This window comes from Danio rerio, chromosome 24 (assembly GCF_049306965.1).
Source record: "Danio rerio strain Tuebingen ecotype United States chromosome 24, GRCz12tu, whole genome shotgun sequence".
NCBI lineage: Eukaryota > Metazoa > Chordata > Actinopteri > Cypriniformes > Danionidae > Danio > Danio rerio.
This window is the reverse complement of record NC_133199.1, coordinates 3,940,791-3,962,908: the sequence shown is the minus strand read 5'-3', so window position 1 is coordinate 3,962,908 and position 22,118 is coordinate 3,940,791. Positions and strand designations below refer to the sequence as shown.

At 36.8% G+C, this 22,118-nt stretch overlaps 1 protein-coding gene and 1 long non-coding RNA gene across 10 annotated transcripts in view; one reads left to right on the top strand and one right to left on the bottom strand.

Moving 5' to 3' along the window:
- Window positions 1-22,118, top strand: part of adarb2 (adenosine deaminase RNA specific B2 (inactive)) — a 597,874-nt gene that overhangs the window by 359,234 nt on the left and 216,522 nt on the right. The gene's annotated exons all lie outside the window — the stretch shown is intronic.
- The window catches only part of LOC137489203 (uncharacterized), a 143,481-nt gene that overhangs the window by 35,365 nt on the left and 85,998 nt on the right, over window positions 1-22,118 (bottom strand). For both annotated transcript variants that reach the window (XR_012399663.1, XR_011008567.2), the window contains exon 3: window positions 357-433. This is a non-coding gene — a long non-coding RNA (uncharacterized lncRNA). The remainder of the gene's footprint in view (window positions 1-356; window positions 434-22,118) is intronic.

Genomic DNA, 22,118 nt, shown 5'->3' with positions numbered 1-22,118 from the left:
TTTTCCAATATCGTTTAGCCTGAATTTGTACCTTTAAAATAAATGTTCAAAGGCTGAAACTGCAGAAAAAATAACAACTAAATCTTTTTTTTATTTTCAAGAAAACAAAAATTAAAATAAATAATTATCTAAAATAACTAAAATAACTACAGTTCTAATGTAAGGTTATTAATATTTTACCAGTGTACATACTGGTCAACGACAGAAGGTTTAACAGGTTGATTTACATGTATATACACATATATATATATATATAAGCAAACATAAATTTTTATCATATATGTTTAGTTGTTAGCAGATGTTAGTTGTTATCAGTTGTTAGTTGTCAGTTGTTTTTGTAGTCAATAATCTCCTACCTATTTCCAAAAGAACATCAGGGTATAACTCCTTGAGCTTCTCATTGACTCTGTCTGTCTGATCCGAGCCAGCTGAGCTGTAAAAACAAACAAACATTTTCAATATTATTACATTTCCCAACAAATATGGGGATCTTCTGAAGATGAGTCGTTTTCTTTATTAAATCTAAACAATCTTACAACCACGCTGACATAGACAAAAACCTGATCCAACCCATCACTAACACTGCCACAGCCAATCAAACTCACACACCTACATTAGTCAGTGTAACACTTGCATTACTGAGTCATGACGAGGAAAAATAATATTTATAAATAAGATTTTGATAGAAAAAAGCTAGAAACACAGTGGCTCAGTGGTTAACACTGTCGCCTAATAGCAAGAAGGTTGCTGGTTCGAGTCCTGACTGGGTTATTTGACATTTCTGTGTGGAGTTTGCATGTTCTCCCCGTGTTGGCGTGGGTTTCCTCCGAGTGCTCCGGTTTCCTCCACAGTCCACACACATGCACTATGTGTGTGTGTGTGTGTATGCATGCTTCTCAGTACTGGGTTGCAGCTGGAAGGGAATCCGCTGTGTAAAATATATGCTGGATAAGTTGGCGGTTCATTCCGCTGTGGTGACCCCTGATGAAAATAATCTCTAATAATTCTCTACAATATTCTGGCCTTCCAACAGTAACCCTTATTATTCTATATGTTCATGTATATGCATAGTAAAAAGATGAAACACTTAGTTATTTTAGAAAACTTTTAATTATACAGTGTAATATTTGAAATATTATATTACACAATATTAAAATTGACTTTTAAAACATGCATGATGAACTGTTTAGTTAGATATTATGTTAGATGATCAATTTTTATGCACACAATTCTTCATTTGACTTCTGAAAGATCATCTGATGATCTCAGCTTTTCTATCATATGAATATATATATTTCTATTTTTTTTTGTATCATTCGATGTGTTTATCTTTTCAATCATCATCGTTCTAATGCAAGATTTTCATTTCCACCGGGACAATACTCTCCACTCGGGGGAATTCAGACACGATTAATCACATAAAACCAGATAACGTCAGCAGATTGTTTTAACTTCTCCCATCTAATCCCTCATAATGGAGATGAAATCGTAATACGGCGCCGCGCTTCTAATAAACACTCATTTTTCTGAAAGCCGAGACAATAAAATGAATTGTTTTCCTGGCAAAAAAAAGGCCTGCTCTCCGGGATTATATCGACATGGCATTTGACGCTCTAATCCGCAGCAAATGCTTCAGATTATTACAGAACGTCCAGTGCATTAAAGCCAATGTGTATTCAAACGCACGTAAGAAGATTTCGCTCATGATGGTGGGCTTTTTTGCCGCTCTTTGTAGAGCAGCGGAAGCGTTAGCAGAGGTTACTGAGGTAGCACACATGCAAACAATAGAGATTAACTCTTCAAACTGGGGCATTCGAGTATATACTTTTATTTTTAACCTCGCAAACTTTATACCCAAATCCTGCTTTGAGGAATTTTGGTGAGTTGATGACCTGCTTACCTCGACCTCATCTGGGTAATTCTATAGTTGCGGGTACATTTGACATTGTTAAGTTAATCGTATCTACAGTATCTTATTAAAAGCATATTAAACGATAATAGTTCATTGCTTACCAAATGCAATTAATTAAATATATAGTTTATAATAATTCAGCAGAGCTAATAATTCCGACTTCAACTGTATATATTTTAGGGAATTGTTCATTCATTCGTTTTCCTTCGACTTACTCCCTTTATTTATCAGGGGTCACCACAGCGGAATGAACCGCCAACTATTCCAGCATATGTTTTACACAGCGGATGCCCTTCCAGCTGCAACCCAATACTGGGAAACACCCATACACACTCATTTACACTACGGCTAGTTTAATCAATTTACCTACATCGCATGTCTTTAAATAAATCGTAGCAAGAAATATTTTTTTTGTTATTTTATATAAACAGTCCTTGAAACCAAGATGACCATTTACCTGTGGAATCACACACAGAGATAGAAATACAAGATCTCTTAATCTCGCACATACATGACTGTCAACTCTGTTACCTTTTGTCCAGGGCCATCGAGACACCCCCCCCCCCCTTCTCTTTGCAATTGCGCCAACCAATCACCCCCCACCCTGCTCTCCACTTTGCGATTGCGCCCTTCCCCCCCCGTACCCCCACCCCCGCTATTTACTTGGCGATCACTACCGACACGTCCCCTAAAGTCACATTAACCAATCACAGGAAGTTTATCAGTAAGGGAAGAGACACTAGCTCTGCATATACCCTATTATAAACTCACCCATCCGCAACAACGATGGACGCAAAGCTGTATTATATGCAGCATAAGTGCGAAACTATTATGCAAAAATCACTTTTATAAGGGGTTTAAACACAATTGTGTGGCAATTTATTTGAATATAAATATAAAAGTAATATAAATTACTTTTTATTATTAAACTTTATAAATACAGTCTGCAGAAACACTTTGATTGACATTCTCCTTTTGTACGTGTCATCAGAGGGGAAAAGCCCCGCCCATTAGTGATCATCTATTCCTCATTAGCATAGGACGTTAGTCTTGTTTTTAAATCTGCCACTATGCTGACACACAGGCATTTGTAGCTCCGCCCTCTTTTAAAAAGAGCACAATCTCATTTTAATTTAAAGCGAGAGTCACCAAAATGGCATCGTTTGGATCAAACCCTAAAAGGATCAGGTTCAAGGAGATACAAACTATTATCTGTGTGGTATTTTTAGCTGAAACTTCACACACAAACACACTAGGGACATCAGAGACTTACTTTATATCTTGTAAAATGGGTATAATATGTCCCTTTTAAGTTTACATCATGAATGAGTGTTTAATCTTCTGTGTAATGTCTTGTGTGTGTATACATACAGTATATTGATGGATGTTAATGACTATACGCACACACACACACACACACACGCACACACTGACACACGTAAAAGGTCAGTGGTTGTGAATGTGGTCAGAGGGCAGTGCAGTCAAACACATCTCCAATGCGGCACATTTTCCCTGTGGACCCGTTTAGGAAGTATCCATGTGGCCTTTCTCTCTGTCACTCCGTCCTTTTGTAGGAACGGCTCATTATTTAGGAGATCTGTGTCAGTTTTTGGATCGTGTGTGGGCACAAAACTGCCGCTGTTCAGTGATCTGCTGTCTGGAGCTCTGATTCAGAGAAGTAGGAAGCCTTTAATGAAACTATCTAGAGCAGTGGTTCTCAAACTGTGGTACGTGTACCACTAGTGGTACGCGGGCTTTCTTCTAGTGGTACACGGAGGAATGAAATATGTCATGTACATGCTACATATAATTCAAAATTTATTAAAAATGATGTATATAATATGCCATATATTATATATAGGCTATATTTCTGAGGTAATCTGCCAGGTTTTTTAACTGTCCAGAGTTGTAGCTGCTTTACTGGGCCTACTACACTACTGTATGTCAATACTGCTCATTTTGGTGGTACTTGGAGAGTCAATTTTTTTTCAAAGGTGGTACTTGATGAAAAAAGTTTGAGAACCACTGATCTAGAGCTATTGATTATAGAACCATATTAAGGATGTATAAGAAGAGTTATAAGCACATATATTCTATATTTAAAAATGGAGGGTTGGACAGCAGCTCAGTGGTTAGCACTGTCACCTCACAGCAAGAATGTCACTGGTTCTAGTCCTGGCTGGGCCAGTTGCCGTTTCTATCTAGAGTTTGCATGTTCTCCCTGTGTTGGCATGGGTTTCCTCCGGTTGCTCCGGTTTCCCCCACAGTTCCCCAATTCCCCAACACATGTGCTATAGGGGAATTGATGAATTGGTGTATGAGTGTGTGTGTTTGGGTGTTTCCCAAAACTGGGTTGTGGCTAGAAGGGCAAATGTAAAAACATATGCTGGAATAGTTGGCGGTTCATTCCGCTGTGGGGACCTCTGAAATAGAGACTTAGCCAAAGGAAAATTAATTAATATATTTAAACATGGCAAACTCTTTGTTGCCGTTTTTTAAAATAAAATAATTAAAAAAATTCAGTTGCAACAGTCAAGACTTTTGCTTACATTTTAAAACTTTACATTTAACTTTTTAGGAGTAGAAAAGATGTTAAATCCTACTAAATTGGTTATAAAACACCATCAATTAGCTGTATTTTATATAAAAAAACAAACAAACCGTAATTTATTTAATTGTATTTTTAAACATTTGATTTAGTGTCCAAAAATAATTTATTTAATTTGGACTAATTTGTTACAAAGATTTTTATTTATTATTCATTCATTTATTACGTACTTGCTTTATTTGTTTATTCTTTTAATAATAATAATAATAATATATATATATATATATATATATATATATATATATATATATATATATATATATATATATATATATATATATATATATATATATATATATATAAGTTAAGTTAAGTTTTTAAAGTTTTTTTATTTTAAAGTTTATTTGTAAATAATATTTTGATTTATTTATTCATCTATTGATTGATTTTATTTATTTATCTACATGCTTTGTTTGTTCGTTTAATGTATGCATTTATTTATTGATTGATTTTATTAATTTACTTGCATGCTTTATTTATTTGTTTGTTTAATGTATTTATTTATTCAATCATTGATTTTATTTATTTGCTAATTAGTGTATTTGTTTGTTTGTTTATTTGTAAATAATATATTGATTTATTTATTCATTTATTGATTGATTTTATTTATTTATCTACATGCTTTGTTTGTTTGTTTAATGTATGCATTTATTTATTGATTGATTGATTTTATTAATTTACTTTCATGCTTTATTTATTTATTTGTTTGTTTAATGTATTTATTTATTCAATCATTGATTTTATTTATTTACTTACATGCTTTATTTATTTGTTAATAATTTATGTATTTATTTATTCATTCATTCATTTGAATTCTGTTTATTTACTTGCTTTACTTCGTTTATTTATTTAGTTCATTTTTATAGGTTAAAATTTATTTTTTTCAATTCAATTTATTGATTTTTCATTTACTTTTTTTGTCTTTTTTATTTTTGAATAAATTATATTCAGCATTTTCAGATGACAGATGACAAAGATTCCAAGCAAAATGACAAAGTCTTGTTTGCAAAAACAGTGTCCGAAAGTGTTAATAAAACGTTCTTAAAATAAAAATGTATATATTTATATAACAAGGCCTAAAACACTTGCAAATTTGGCCTAAATAACAAGACCTGATTTTGATATCAAGTAAATGTGAATGATTAGATATTTATACTGGGTGAAACAAGGTGAAAATGCAAAATAAGCATAATTTAGTATGATTAGATAGAGAATACATTTCCACATTTAGCTCGGGTACAATGCAGACACCCCAAACTGCTTGCACCGGAAAAGGAAACCCATCTAATCAGATGTAAACTAATATTTCTGTGGGATGCCGCTTCATTACGCTGCACTCTTTGTGTGTGGCGGTGATAAGCAGTTTTTTGGTGAACGCCAGTATAACACCGCTAGCGTTTAAGAAGTTAATGAAGGTCGTCACCGGCGGCAGTCTGAGACCTGCGTGACGGCTGCGTCTCAATTCACACAAACACACTTCCCTGATTAAGCGTGAAATATTGCGTGGCTCAGGACACGGTGTCCTCCAGCACACGGAGAGAGAGAGAAAAAAAGAGAAGATATTAACACTGAACGGCTTCCTCCAGAGGGACTGTCGATAAAATGACCGAAAGAAAGAAATAGCACAACTTAACAAATTAGCATAATTAGTAATTATCTCTTAATAGGCCCTCTTGGCTTTTGAGACTCGCCTCTTGAATTTGTGCTTAAAGTTCACGGTGTGAGAATTAAAAAGCTGGATTTGTATTTTTTTTTCTGTGCGTGAATGTTTCCGTAGCACACATGAGCTGTAGAGATGACCGTCTAATTGAGGTCAGAAACGGTCACCGGACAGGAGGAAGAGTTCACCGTTTCGGGATTCGTTTATTAGATGTTCGTTTAGGAAAGATTGTGTCTAATGCAACAAAAATGTGATTTGGTTCATGGATTTTTTGACTACATTTCATTTATTTATTTATTTTTTTTCATTTTATGTATGATTTATGTATGATTGGTTGATTGATTAATTGATTGATTAGTTTGATTAGTTTGATTGGCTGATTTGGCAGATATGTTGATTGGCTTATTGATTGACTTTATTGGCTGATTAATTGATTTGTTGATTTGATTGGCAGATTTCTTGATTGTCTTGGTTGATTTGATTGGCTATCTTGCTGACTGCTTGCTCGCTTGCCTGATTGATTGATTTGTTGATTGATTTGGTTCGGGGGTGTCCACACTCTCTCCTGGAGGGCCGGTGTCCTGGAGAGTTTATCTCCAGCCCTTATCAAACTATCTAATCAAGCTATTACTAGATATACTAGAAACGTCCTGGCAGGTGTGTTGAAGCAAGTTGGAGCTAAACTCACCAGGACACCCCTGAGTTTGGACACCTCTGATTTGGTTGATTTATTTGTTGATTGCCTGATTTAAGTCACAGTCCACAGTCACACTGCTCTTTTCGGCCCATAGACTTCCATTCATACACACGCAAATCCAACAGACTGGAAACGCAAGTTCATGCGACAATTTTTGCAGTTTGTTACATTGCAAAGCTTGGTGAAATCTGACCTGCGAAATTGCATCCAGTGACTGCATGAGACCCATCAAAGGGCAAAACATGACCTCTTTGTACAGAAATGTAAAATATGAACCAATTGCTCACATTTTTAAATGTCAAATCATCTTATTTAATCCCACCCCTTTTTGTAGCACTGTACAACAGAATTTTGCATGCACAAAGTCTAGTATGATTGCAGCTTTTGTTGATTGATTGATTGATTGATTGATTGATTGATTGATTGATTGATTGATTGATTGATTGATTGATTGATTGATTGATTGATTGATTTCATCAATTGTTGACTGCAAAAAAATCTCCAAATTCCTGCTTTGCATTCGCTTCAAGATAAATACTAGCATCTTGCAAACTAACAGCAATATCATGTACAGTCGTCGAAGATAAAATAAATGTAATATTTGAAATTAAAGCTATTATACTTAAAAATATTATCTCTGTTAAATGGCACTTGGGAAATATTGGAAAAAAACAACTAAATTTCACAGGAGGGCTAATCATTTTGCTTTCAGCTGTATATATTTTTATTGATTTATTTTATAGTTCAGTCCTTATCCTATTCTCTTTTAACGTTCTCTTTTAAAAAGTTGTAATAATGGCGGCACATGTAGATGTTTGTGGTCTGCTTTGCTGTTGTATTAGCCTGATCTGCTCTGTCTGCCCACTCGTGATTGCGCTGTGGGTTATCCGTTATCAGATGATCAGAGTAATAACATTGCAGGCTATGAGAGCTGACAGCACCAGCACATCTCCATAAATACCTCCTGCCTGGAAAACGAGCACAGCGCTGCGATGTGGGCCACAAATCAATTAACAATGCCCACGAGCCTCTAACCACTGACACCAAGACTTCTAATACCAGCAAATCACTGCCTCTGCTACAATAATGTGCTCTCCAACGCTGAAACCTTTCAATTTTATTATTAGAATACATGCACATTGTTTTTCTTAGTTGTTTTTGTTACAGGATGCAGATTTTACATTCCACATGGCGACCCGACACTGTGCCAAATACAGTTGATGTTAAAATGATTAGCCCTCCTGTGAAATTTCAATTATTTCACCGGGATTAAAAGATCTGTTCAGCTCTCTGTGATTATCTGCAGCTCAAGAATGAGTGTTACAAGTTTGAAATGTTTTTAAAACAGTGCATGTTTGTAATAAATACAGTAAAATCACTGTAGTTAATCACCGCAGCCACATAGTGTCAGTACAACTATAAAAGAAGACGCTTCAATCCCGGTTTGTGGACTTAAATCAGGTTTATTTTGTACATTAACATAACGGATATGCATACAGCAGTGGATATTAACATATATCCTGTCACATTTGCCGTGCAAAAACAGTGCAAAGCTAAACGTGTGCGTATGTGTGCGTGTAAACTTAACGACATTGTATGTGACTCATTATTGCAGAAAGGCTTGAATTAAATCCACAACAAATATATCAATCAGTCATTGGGAATGTTCTTACTGTAGTACAGGAGATCTGCTTCATTTTTGTCTGTCACTGTGCTGGTTATCTAGGTGAAGGCTACCGCGCTGACACACACGTGGGAATGGTGGCCGGGGGGAACCAGCTCATTTGCATTAAAGGCACAGGCAATAAAAACAGCTACAGTGTACTAACAGCTCAAATTTCCCAGATTTCAATAGGTATAATCAAACAATATGATGGGTGCTTTGAGCTGAAACTTTACAGACACATTCTGGAGACACAAAAGACTTATATGAAATCTTGAAAAGGGGGTAAAATAGGTGCCCTTGTGTTGTTCACGTGTTGTTTAATGAATGTTCAACACATTAGTTAATAGTTTTAATGACAAATTACTAATAAATAAGCTCTTTTGTCTTTGCCATTGATGACAGCACATAATATTATACTAGTTATTATGCAAGATACTAGTATTCAGCTTCAAGTGCAATGTATAGGCTTAACTAGGCTATTAGGTTACCTAGGGAAAATTGTGATAATTAGGTAAGCTACAATGGACAACAATGTTTTTTTTTTTTCCTGTAGAAAATCAGAATATATATATATATATATATATATATATATATATATATATATATATATATATATATATATATATATATATATATATATATAGCTTAAGGGGGCTAATAAAATTGACCTTAAAATGGTTTTAAAAAATTAAAAACTGCTTTTATTCCAGCCAAACTAAAAGTAATAAGACTTTCTACAGAAGATTTGGGAAATATTGTGAAATTTGCTCTTTTAAAAAAGCATGTGTGAAATAATACTGGAGGGCTAATAGTTTTGACATCAACGGTATGCTGGATATCAACATATCATAGTCAAAATAGATGCATTTAAATGACTTTTGATGACTGTTTAATAGTTTCAACAGCCAGTAATTCAGCACACTAAACTCATTGTGTTCTCTACAAGCAAGTGAAGCCATGTTTAATGCAGTCTAGGCTCTATTTATTTGAGTTTGTTATGCTTTTGTTCATGGTTTTTGAAGATGGGAGAATGTTATGTTGGCGTCTGTCTTGTTTGGGTAGCTTCCACACGGTGACAGATAATTTCCCTGCAAAATACTGTCAAATTTGATTTGATGCACAGCTTTTGATGTCAGCAACAGAAGATCTTGGAAACATGTTTCTTGTCTCTTGTAAATATTTAAATTCCTATTTGTTTTTCTATTTTTTAAAGCTAGTCGATTATGTTGGTTAGTAGCACTTGCATCAGGGTTATTTCAGTATTGTTGAACTACTTTGGACCCTTTAAATCAAATTACAAAAAATAATTACAGCTTGTATTAGGTGTTTTTTTTTAGCGCAGGACATTACATTTTATTCTCTCCTCTTGCTGCTGTTATTAATCTCACTTTTTTTTTCCTTTTTGTGAAAGTCTTGATGACACCATCGTGGAGTTTTTTTAATTTTTATTATTATTATTTAAGCAAATAGGATTGTAAAGAAAAAATGTTGTACTCTTCCATTCACTGCACTAAGTTTACCAACTATGATGACTTCTGAGTAACCCGCTAATGTAAAAAGGGTCCATTATAGTTTTTGTTATTAGCTTGTACTTGTTTGACAGCACTCACGTGCACATACGCATGTCTGCAAACATCTAAATGAGGTGCTTCTGAAGTCCATTTGAACACTCAGTATGTCACACGACACAATTAAATCACCAAACAGTACAGAAAAACATTTGAAATTCTGAGTTTGCCTCACACAGGTGAGTGAGGTTGACAAACCACCTGCAGAAAACACGCTTTTTCATCTCAGTCATTTGAGCCCACGCTTGCACCAGTCTTTGCACATTTGCAACAGACACTTTCTTACAATCACTCCATATCTCTCAAAAACATATAGCATTGTGCATCTATGAAGTGTGCTTAACACAGGTGAGTGGGCTTGACAAACCACCTGTAGAAATCCTCTTTATATAAAAAAAAAACAATTTACTTTCCTTACTCTAGCACTTAATTCTCTGAGCACAAGTCCCTTTGTATATTGAACACTTCTTGTGTGTATTGCCTCTTCTTGTCGAATTGCTGAATGCCTCCACAATTGTAAGTTGCTTTGAACAAAGGCATCCGCCTAATGACTAAATGTAAAGTATGTGTATGTATATGTATATATATGTGCAGTTTAATTCCTATAAATTCTCCTGATTGATATCTAGATGTAGTTTCATTCTTCCTGACCCTCACATTAAAGCAGTAATCCATGAATCCCACTAACATCATTTAACAAATCAACAGTTATCCACAATACAGTTAAGGTGAAAAAAACTATATATTATACTGCATAATTCCCAAATATTCTCCTCAACAATATGTAGTAGTTGTAGTGTAGTTTCCTTCTTCCTGAGCCTCACATTAAAGCGGTAATCCATGATTCCCACTAACATCATTCCCCATAAAATGCTTATTTAGCACTTCAACACAGTGGCCGTCTATGCATGCGTCTGGCTCCGCTGCGCTATTATTTGGAAACGATTATAGCGACGGGCCTGACTGAATGCAATATGAGAGGTTTGCTTTGTCTTTGATGGCAGCAGTGAAAATAAATGACGGCATTTTCATATTCATCATTGCACTCGGCGCTGCCTTTAAATAACGTTTCCCTTCCTCATCGCCTCCAGTAAAGCTGCCTTCATCCATCGATTTGAACATCCTTCAGGGGCCGCGCACAGAACCCAGGCTTATCTGCCAAATCCTTTAAAAGGTGTTTAAAAAACCTTGATGCGTATTGGCTTTGTCTAATCTAATTCTTCTCTCTTTTTTTTCACTCTGTGTTTTAAACGTGTTAGTTTCCGACTAGGCAGGTCCGAGTTGATCCGCTTTCAGGTCCGGTATATATTTGTATTCAAACACTGTATGTTGGAGTTGCTCATCTATTTTGTGCGATAGCCCAGAGTGTATTTGGTTTTCACACAGAGTGAGCTCTGACACTCTCTCGGGGTGAGATTTGCTTGCGTTGTTTGTGCACTGGCTGCCAGGAGTTAGAAAGGACGGGTTTTATGTACTAGAGAGCAACACGTTCTCATTTTTGTGTGCTTTTTTTCACGGTTGAAGTACCTGGTCTTCTTTAAAGCTATGTGTGGTCAGCTGATGGAGGTAGAAGGATTCGTCAAACCCTGGGCGACATGTGATATCAGGCTTATAAAGAGAGAGAGAGAGAGAGAGAGAGAGAGAGAGAGAGAGAGAGAGAGAGAGAGAGAGAGAGAGTGTGTGTGTGTGTGTGTGTGCTCAGGTGGTGTGGATTTGTTTTTTTCTGCTGCGATAATATCCATGCACTCAGGAACTTGGGTGAAGCAGTTCAAATGTGAAACTAAACAATTAGTAATCTGTTTAAAAGAAAAAGAAAGAAAGAAAGAGGCGACATTTTTTTTTAATTATCACCTTCTCAGGTAAATGTCTTTTTTTATACCTGACTTTTTTGGAGTGGCACTTGTTCCTTGCATTTATTATGATAATTGAAACTAACAGGTCTCTTCAAGTTAATTTTCAAGTCTTGCGTACGAATGGAAAACAAGGAGCTTGAAAATGTGTCGACTTCTGTGTTAATGAACTATCAGAGTTGTGAGTTTGTGTGACTTGTGTGTCTTTGTGTGAAAGAAAACCAGGATTTTTTATCAATTTGAATGCTGGGATATTTTAGTTTAGTTTTTTACATATTTCATTAATTTTTTTAAAAATAAAAAAGATAGGAAAATTAGTCAAAGACCTATCATTTTGGCCTCAAATTAGATTTCTAAATGTTCAACCGCTTCAGCGGTTATTAATGTGTCGGTGCTCTTTGGGTAAGGGATTTATCAAGATAAACAAAGAAATCATAAGTCTAACTGTTGTGAAAATGGAAATCAAAATATGGGTGAGGGCGACACGGTGGCTTAGTGGTTAACACTGTCGCCTCACAGCAAGAAAGTCACTGGTTCGGGTCCCATCGGGGTCAGTTGGCATTTCTGTGTGGAGTCTGCATGTTCTCCCAGTGTTGGCGTGGGTTTCATCCGGGTGCTCTCCTTCAGTCCAAACACATGCGGTACAGTTGAATTGAATAAATGAAATTGTCTGTAGTGTATGAGTGTGTATTTGTGTTTCCCAGTTGTGGGTTGCTGCTGGAAGAGTATCCGCTGTGCAAAACATGTGCTGGATAAGTTGGTGGTTCATTCCGCTGTGGTGACCTCTGATGAATAAAGGGACTAAGCTGAAGGAAAATGAATGAATGAACATTTAACACTACAGTATGATTTGGCATTCATTACATAAGTTTTATAGATATCATACTACAATACACGTTACTGTATGGTTAGAAACGCTCTAGTATTTATGAATATGAGAAGAAGGCTTTATATAACTCATTTAGTGTGCGTGTGTATGTGAGAGATAGAGTAATGAACAGAAGCAGTGATGGTGTTTGCTGTGGTGTCTGTATATAAGGCTGTTAATCCCGCTCTCTGAAAGAAGGTCATTGTCCTGTTTTCACTAATGTGATGAGGTTCATTTTCATTTGAATGGAGCGTCAGAACAAGAAGAGTCTTGAATGTGTCGCCCACATGCACACACACATATCAGTGCATGTCCATACACACATCTATGTACACACACACACCTACTGGACACTGCAAAATGTTTTTTTTCCAAGTCATTTTCTTGTTTCTAGATCAAATATCTACAAATTCTTAAACTAAGAAGCATTTTCTTGACAGGTAAAAGCTATTGTCTTGTTTTCTGAAATAAGACCTCCATATTAGGCGAGTTTTGTTTTATATCAAGCTAAACAATCTGCCAATGGGGTTAGCAAAATAATCTGATTTCATAAGTTATTTGAATGGTCCTATTTCTCAATGTGCAGGGCAGTGGTGACACCAGAATGCAAATATTCATCATTCTGAAGCTGAATTATTAATTATGTTCAGCACATATGCTTGCTCTCTGTCACTGACTACAGATAAATAGGCCACGTTTACTGCTCAAATCAGACATTTAGTATTATTATTATCAAATGCACCTTTGCATTATTAAACATTACATTCAATTATATATATATATATATATATATATATATATATATATATATATATATATATATATATATATATATATATATATATATATATATATATACAGCATATAAAGTGTTCAGATGCTAAAACCTCTTAGTACCATCCGAAATTTTGGCTTTTTTTCTCAGACTCCTATGTTTAAGTTGAGTTATTTAATTTTAAATACCTTTATAAGAGTGTATTCTTTGCCATAAACTTAAAACTGATGAGCCTGATAAAAATGATCTTTTTTGAAGGAAATTTCAAACTGCTTTTAGAGGTTCATACATCTGAACTCTCCATATATATATATTGATGGCTGAAATATATATAGTGCAGTAACTTTTATGTTTCCTCTTGCAGTAGACTGACATGGTGAAACAACTGTTGATTAAGGTTGTTATTTGTTATTTTTCTTGTCGCTTGATAATATTCTGACTGAGCAACTAAAGGATTTTTTCAGGATTTTTTGGTATTTTTCTAGACTACAAATGAGTGCGGATCGTTGCTCTCTATGGAGGGTCAGAGATCTCTCAGATTTCATCTAAAATATCTTAATTTATGTTCTGAAGGCAAACTTAATTTTTCGTTAAGTAATTAATAACATAATTTTAATTTTTGGGTAAAATAACCCTTTGAGATCAACTCGCTACTGTAAAAAAATGCTGGGTTCCGCACGTGATGGACCTGTTGTCTTAACACAAATCGATCAAGGTAACTTTAATTGTTTTTATAAAATTTAAGTGGATCGAGCTTAAAAAAATTCAGTTGTGCTAAAAAATCTCAAAAACTGTCTATCAGCTCATCTAAAACAAAAAAGTTTGAACAAGCAACAAAAACATTTTTTATTGTACAAAAGTAGGTGGCTTGATGGCTCAGTGGTTAGCACTGTCGCCTCACAGCAAGAAGGTTGCTGGTTTGAGTCCTGGCTGGGTCAGTTGTCATTTCTGTCTGGAGTTTGCACACTCAAAAGAATATTTTTGATGCTTGTTCAAACTACTTATTCGTAATGAGCTGAATAAATACAATTCTTGACAGTTTTGTGGGATAACTTAATTGTTTTATGTTCAATCAACTTAAATTTGTTGAAACAATAACTTAACCAATTTGTGTTGAGACAGCCTTAAGGAATTGTATAGAACCCTGCATTTTTAACGGTGTACGTTCTCCCCATGTTGGCGTGGGTTTCCTATGTATGTGTGGTATGAGTGTTTCCCAGTACTGGGTTGCAGCTGGGCATCCACTGCATTAAACATATGGTGGAATAGTTGGCAGTTCATTCTGCTGTGGCGACCTCAATCAGTGACTAAGCTAAAGAAAATTGAATGATAGTACCAAAGTAATCACAATAAAAATTTTTGAAATAACCTTTGCCAGAGGCAAATCCTTATGATGCATTTAGATGGAGCCTACTTAGGCACAGTACTAGGTTTTAGAACAGAGCCATGTAGTTCTCTCTCTCACACACACATGTGCTCTCTCGTTTTTTCTAGAAATCTCACCAAATACACACACACACACACACACACACACACACACACACACACACACACACACCTCTGCAAAGTCGAGACAGGGCAGTGTGATGAACTCTCTGCAGTGGAAGCTATTATCTTGTTGTCACCTGTTCCTGCAATTCTTCCTGCCTGTCGCTCTCAGCTTGAGTTTAAAAACTATCAGGAGGCCGAGAGGGAGAGAGACTGCTGCGTGGAGCACTTTGTGCAGCAAGGTAGCACTTAACTTTCTGCTCTGTAATATGTACTTAACTGAATAAATTTTGAGCGAAAGTCAAGAACGGAATAAAGAGGGTGTGCATGTTAGCAGGAGGGTGCTTGGGAAATGCTGGACGTCTAGTTACGAGCGCTAGCAAATCAAATGATGGCCAGCAGTGATGAAATTACTTCACTCCCGGGATTCGCTATTGATTTTGACGCACTGGTATGTTGCCCATGCTGGATTTCAGAAGCGGGTCACATGTACTACATGGCTTTCCATTGAGAGTATATGGACCAAGCAGAAGCACAAAAAGACCCCGGTGGGGGCGTCCACCCGTTGGCCAGCGTTCGTATACCTATCTGGGCTTAGCCGTGGATGAATGGCCACCGAGTACCAGAGTGTGAGCAAGACAGCGAGAGGAATGGGAGACTTGCGGCTTGCTGCCAGACGGAGCTTATAATGTTGCTAATCTGTGTCTGCTTGTTTGCGCGAGTGTCTCGGAGAAGAACTTCTGACAGGAACACAATTCGCTCCTGTGGCTGGATCACACTGATAGCGGTTCACGCTTCGTGTTGCTGCTGCTTATCTAGAGCCCAAATCTGGACGATTAAGCCGCTACACAAATATTCGTTTCCCACTTTCTGCTTGTTTAGCGGTTTTGCTTATTTCACCCAGGTGGATCTTTACGGCTTTTTTTTTTTTTTTTTTTTTGAAAAATGAGGACAGTCTTTGTTTGCTTAATTTGCAAATTGCAGAGCTATAGTCTAGCAGTTAGCATACAAATCTGATGCGCATCCCAGTTCATCTATTATTTACTACTCTGTGCAGTTTTGTAGGATACATGATGTGAGCTGTGTGCTCATGTTCCTTCAGTCATTTTCTTTTCTGCTTAGTCCCTTTATTAATCAGGGGTCGCCACAGCGGAATAAACCGCCAACTTATCAACCATACGTTTCACGCAACCCATCACTGGGAAACACCCATACACTCTCATTCACACACATAGACAATGGCCAGTTTAGCTTACCCAATCCACCTGTACTGCATGTCTTTGGACTTGTGGGGGAAACCGGAGCACCTGGAGGAAACCCTTGTCAACATAAGGAGAACATGCAAACTCCACACAGAAATGCAAATTGACTCAGCCGAGGCTCAAACCAGCGACCTTTTTGCCGTGAGGCTTTTTGCCTGCCTAGTCCACTGCGCCACCACGCCACCCTTTGTGTTCATGTTGAAACTTCCAAAAATGAAAAATGCACAATACATGCGTGTGATTTATAAAGAAAACAAATGATGTCCATATCCTGTTGACCTAACCTGGTTGACCCAATAGAACCCAATCGCCCAATCTCTCCAAAAACAAAACAAAAATACATTGATTTACCTATACAAGATGTAGCTGTGTTTTCGTTTGTTAGTTTGTATTTCTGGAGATTAAAGAAGAGGTCTTTAAAATGAAAAATAGCATTAGTTCAGGCAGACATGTTGGTCAAGTTTGAATCAGTTAACAATCCACTGTTTATAACATTCTACCAATCCGGTTCTGATATCTGCCACTGTGGTCTATTTAAATCCCATATCTGGGTTTTCTCTTCAGCTTTTGGCTGCTCACCATTTCTACACTCCCTCCACCATCCCCAACTCCTCCTAGATCATCTCTGATATCTGTTCGAAGTATTAGCCATACTATAATAATCAGCCTCATGTCTCAGACGTTTTCATAACCTCGTAATCAATTGGAATTTTTTAACGCTTTTGGGTTCCATCTCATCATCCCACCAGCTACTGCGTGGTTAATAAATAAATAAATAAATATACAGTGCTCAACGTAATTGAGTACTCCCCATTTTGAAAATGATTATTTTTCTCCATTTTTCAGTGAATATAGGCAATATATTTTGGTGCATTTAAACAAAACAGATTTATTAAACAGATATATTTATGAAAATAATATTTAAGTCACCAAACATGTTTAGAAATTGAAAGATAATACAATTAAACTCAAGCAAAATATTACAAAATAAATTACAACCTACAAAAGTTCAACTTAATTTCAAATTTTTTTATTTCTTATGATTTTTCATCTTTTTAAAAATTTTTATTTGATATTTTTCTATAACATATAAATTTGGCTGTGCTAGTTTTTGGACCGTTACCGTTAGATTTTATTAGTTTAGTTTTAGCAAACAGCAAATGTCCTTTATTTGAGTGTTTAGTAAACTAGTGCCAATTAATGCTGACTTGAGTTTTATGAAACACAAAGGACCACACTTTTACTAAACATGTTCTCTAATGCTCTACAAAAGAAGAGGAAGGAAAAAAAGATCTGCAATCGGTCTGCTTCTATTGTAGGAGTAGTTGCAGGGTTCAACGCTAGGATTTTTTCTACTGGCCCGATTGGACTAGTGGTTCAGATTTTTACTTGCCCTGTCAACATTTTCACTGGCCCCACCAAAGGAATAAAAAAGTTAATTGTTATTTATTAGCCACATATATCAAATAATGTGTCACAAAATAATGTCTGTGAATGTAGAATTTAAATATTTTAAAAATGTTAAAATATTTAGCAGTAAAATTTAGCAGTATGGAAAATGTGCAGGTATTTTATTGCACAACAAATGGTGGCTGACTTAAAAGGGATGGCAAACTATGCAAAACATCACTTAATTTTTTTTTGTGTTGTACCCATTTAAATGTTTCCACAATGTAAGAAACAGACATTTTCTGTTGCCATCTATTCAAATTTTGTGACAAGGCAGCACTGCCTCCATCGGGCCAGTAACGATTCTGTCTACTGTCCCGAACATCTCTCACGCTGCCCCCGGGCCATCGGGCAGTTGTTATTGTTGAGCCCTGAGTTGTATATTAAAGTTTAAATGTTTTGATTGGCTTTATTTGTAATAGCTTATGGCGTTGCGACTGGTAACGACACAGTATCTATTTTTTTAGGTTTGTATTTATGTCTTTATTCACAGCTTTAATTTGTGTTGATAAGGATTACTTTACAACCTAAATAATGATATGAAATGCAAATTAATCTAGTTAATTGCATTGCTTTAGAAGCATGTTTATTGTGGCAGATTATAATTGCTTATGCTGCTTTTCTGGAGTAGCAGCTGGGCTGTGCTGGCTGCGGACTGAGGGTAATGCCTAATTTTTAAATTGTTCCAATGGTAGGAAAATCCTTGAATTTACATGCATAAATGGTGTCTTTATGAATAGTTCATTTTTCACACAACAACAACGATAAAAAGCCGGTGCAAAATGTAGCACTACTGACTTCAAATGAGAAATGTTAAATATTGAGATCTTCAGGAAGCTGATATTGCTGTATTGCTGTGGGTTACGAAGGTGGGAAGAGTGAAGGTGTTAGGTTGATCCCCTACAGAAGATGGATTCGGCTGTGGTGTGTGGGTCATGATCTATTACACACGCAGGGCTAATCGCTCTCACTATAATTCCACTCTCTTTAGCTTCTCCCTCTCTCCCTGCCTCTCTGCGGCTCTCTTTCTCTGACACCGCAATACCACACAGCCCTGGAGGTCAGGATTACCGAGAAATAGTGGGGAATGAGAAATCTTGGTTTGAGGCTACTTACTGAGAATATGAAATGAGCAAATTTACAATAATGTATAAACAAGTCTGTCCTTTTGATTGGTTTATTCCTCCTATTTCCCAAAATAACTGCACCTAACTTTGATCCCTGGTTAAGACCTTTGGAACAGACAATTTTAAACACTTTAAGCAGCAATTTGTTTTAGTATAGTTAGGAAAGTTTTGATTTTGTTGCTCTTTAGCCTTGTGTAAATGATAGAGATACTATCTATTTAATCCCACATGTGTGTGTGGGTTTCCTCATGGTGTTCTTGTTTCCCTCACAGTTCAAATAAATGTGATATACTGTAGGTAAACTGGATAGATTCAAATTGACCTCCAAGATAAAAGGTCGCTGATTTGAGTCCCGACAGGACCAATGAGGCATTTCTGCATGGAGATTGCACGTTTTTGTGTGGATTTCCTCCCGGGGCTCCAGTCTCCTCCACAATCCAAAGACATGCAGTATAGGGATGTGACAAATCATGGATGACCAGATCTCGCAGGATTAAATCTCATCGAGATTTGTCGTCAGGGTAAAAAGTTGTCTCGTGAGTTGTGATGTCATGATTTAGCATTGAAGATTGCAGGCGGGATTTGAACTGCAAATCAAGTGCTTTGAACACACCTGGCAGCCAGGGCAGGCTGGTCTTGGTAGTTACGCGTGTTACTGGGTTGAGTGGGCGAGTGTGACGTAACCGTTTTTTTTTTTTTTACCGAAGTTCAGCAGCTGACGTGTCCAACAGAGGCTACAGCTGCAACCCCACACATTTACCATGCTTCATATCCATGCGATGGAATGACACTTTAGATATGCTCAAAGTCATAATTGTCTTAGACACAAATGGAATTAAGACATGCGGAGTAGTCCTATTTCAGTCGCGTTATTAAAGTGCAGAGTAAAGACCCTAATCAAACTATTACCGTCGTGTAGGTCTTTTAGCCGCATTTTGAGACAGGATAAGACACAAACGGCTGTTTGACACTATTTTCTGCACCTACCGAGTCAGTAAAAGACCACAGACACATCTCTAAACACGCGCTTACACACACACAAACACACACAGTGAACTTCTAGAGACTCGAGACACACACTTTCATCATCACTGAACGCACATTTATGCTGTCGACATGTGGTATCAAATTACATTAAAACCACTCTCTCCTATCAGTCCTTAACTCATATTTGCATTCAGGAGCTTAGAGAGGGGGGCATGAATAAAATCTTGCTGAATGAAAGAAACTTAAAAACTTTTAAATGAAATACCAAAAATTACATGAATTTTAAGTTAAATTTGTGGAAAGGAGTTCGATTTCTCATGTGAAACTGTACAAGGAATGTCTGCATAGAATTCATTAAAACAGAAAAAAATTGAAATAATATAAATAACTATTCATTTACAAAAATAAATAAATAAAAAGCACCTGAATTGTTTTGCAGTTTGAGATTTTTTTTTGCCTTCAGTTAATTACAGATTCATAAATTTTTTTATCAAATCTCGTTCTTGTGAACCCAATCTCATGTCTCGTCTCATGAAGTAAGTGTCTCGTCACACGCCTGATGCAGTATACTGTTGGTAAAATAAATAAACTAAACTCGGCTGTTGTGTATGAATGTGTGAATAAGAGTGTATTGGTGTTTTCCAGCACTGGGGGTTCTCGAGTTAGTTCTCTCAGTGCTGGGTTAACTACAGCAGTCGCAATCTCATTTGAAGCAAGAGATCACAATGACATATGCTGACGTGTGCAGGTGTTGTAGTGCTGTCCCATTTCTTAAGGTTAAGTTTTGAACCCCTTCTCCTCTACACTCTGTTTCAAAGGCCAGGGAAGGGGTAGGGTACAAAAATATAATGGAGATTGGGCCTTAATGTCAGCCTCCCATCAGTAATGTACAGCTCTTATTGTCGGTGGAACTCTGGAAGCTATGCCATAGAACACACCGGCTCTGTTTGTGAGTTAGGAAGGGTGGAGAACCTTATTGAAGCTCTTCAAGTGGCACAGGAGGAGACATTACAAAAGAGTAAGCCTCTTTTGTAAAAAAGAAAGTGCATCCAATGCATAAGACAACACATAAGACATATGGTAGAGTAATTGGTGGTTCACTCTGCTGTGATGACCCCTGATAATAAGAGAATACACAGAAGAAAAGTGAGTGTATATGGTGTGCTCAAAGGCAGAATATGAACGGTCAAAATCCCAGCCTTTTTATGGTAGTCAACAAACTGCAGTAGGACCACATTTTTACAGAGTAAGATTAGAATTGTCAGTTTCTGCCATCCAATCATGGGGTCTTCCGATGCGAAACATTTGGTGCCTTCCGATCAGTCCTCAGAGGAACATTGGTGTGGTCTGAATTCTGAGCAATCTTCTGGAAACTATCAGGGGACATGTGGACTGGCCCATTGTTAAAAGGCTGAAATGCAATATCATTAGGTTTAGGACTCCAGAGCCGAGAAGCCAATAGAATAGATTTATTGTCTAATTTTCACTCATTAGAGTTCCATAATGAACACCCTGTTCACCACACAGAAGAATTTCACTCCATGATTGAAGACATCCTGTCTGGCCCGCCTTGCCTATACCTACAAATTCCTCCAGCTCTCACTCCATGGGCCAGCAAAAGATTGCAATTTGATCCTTTATTGGCAATCCTCGGGGGCCAGCGGCCAGCCGTCGAAATGCCCATTATCGCCTCCTAAGCAGGTGTTGCGATGTATTGCACCTTTATCACAATGCAGATTTGTGGCAAGTTGGGCAATCCATTTTTCAATTTGGTCTCCTGCCTGAGATAAATGAACAGATGTCCATTGATTTTCTCCCCACTGCAGTCACACGCCTTGTTTACACCTGACAGCCACGACTTTATAGCTGAGTGATTATTTGAAGTAACACGCATTATAATTAGCCATTTTTAATTAGTCTGACAATTGGCAGGCCATTTACCGAGGCTCTAATTGTACATGTCCCTCGCATCTCTTCTTTCGTTAACCTCCAGTGAAGTGAGTCAGCTGAATTGCTCTGCAATGCTCAAGCTAAATCAATGCGACCCTACACCCTTGCCAAGGGCCTCTCACCACTTATCACACGGCTCTTTAGAGGGAGCGCCTTCTCTCTCTCGCTTTTTTTTTTACACACTCATTTATCGACTGGCCCAGAGCACCAACACTTTAGTGGAATAAACATCCATTTCAACTTAATTTGAT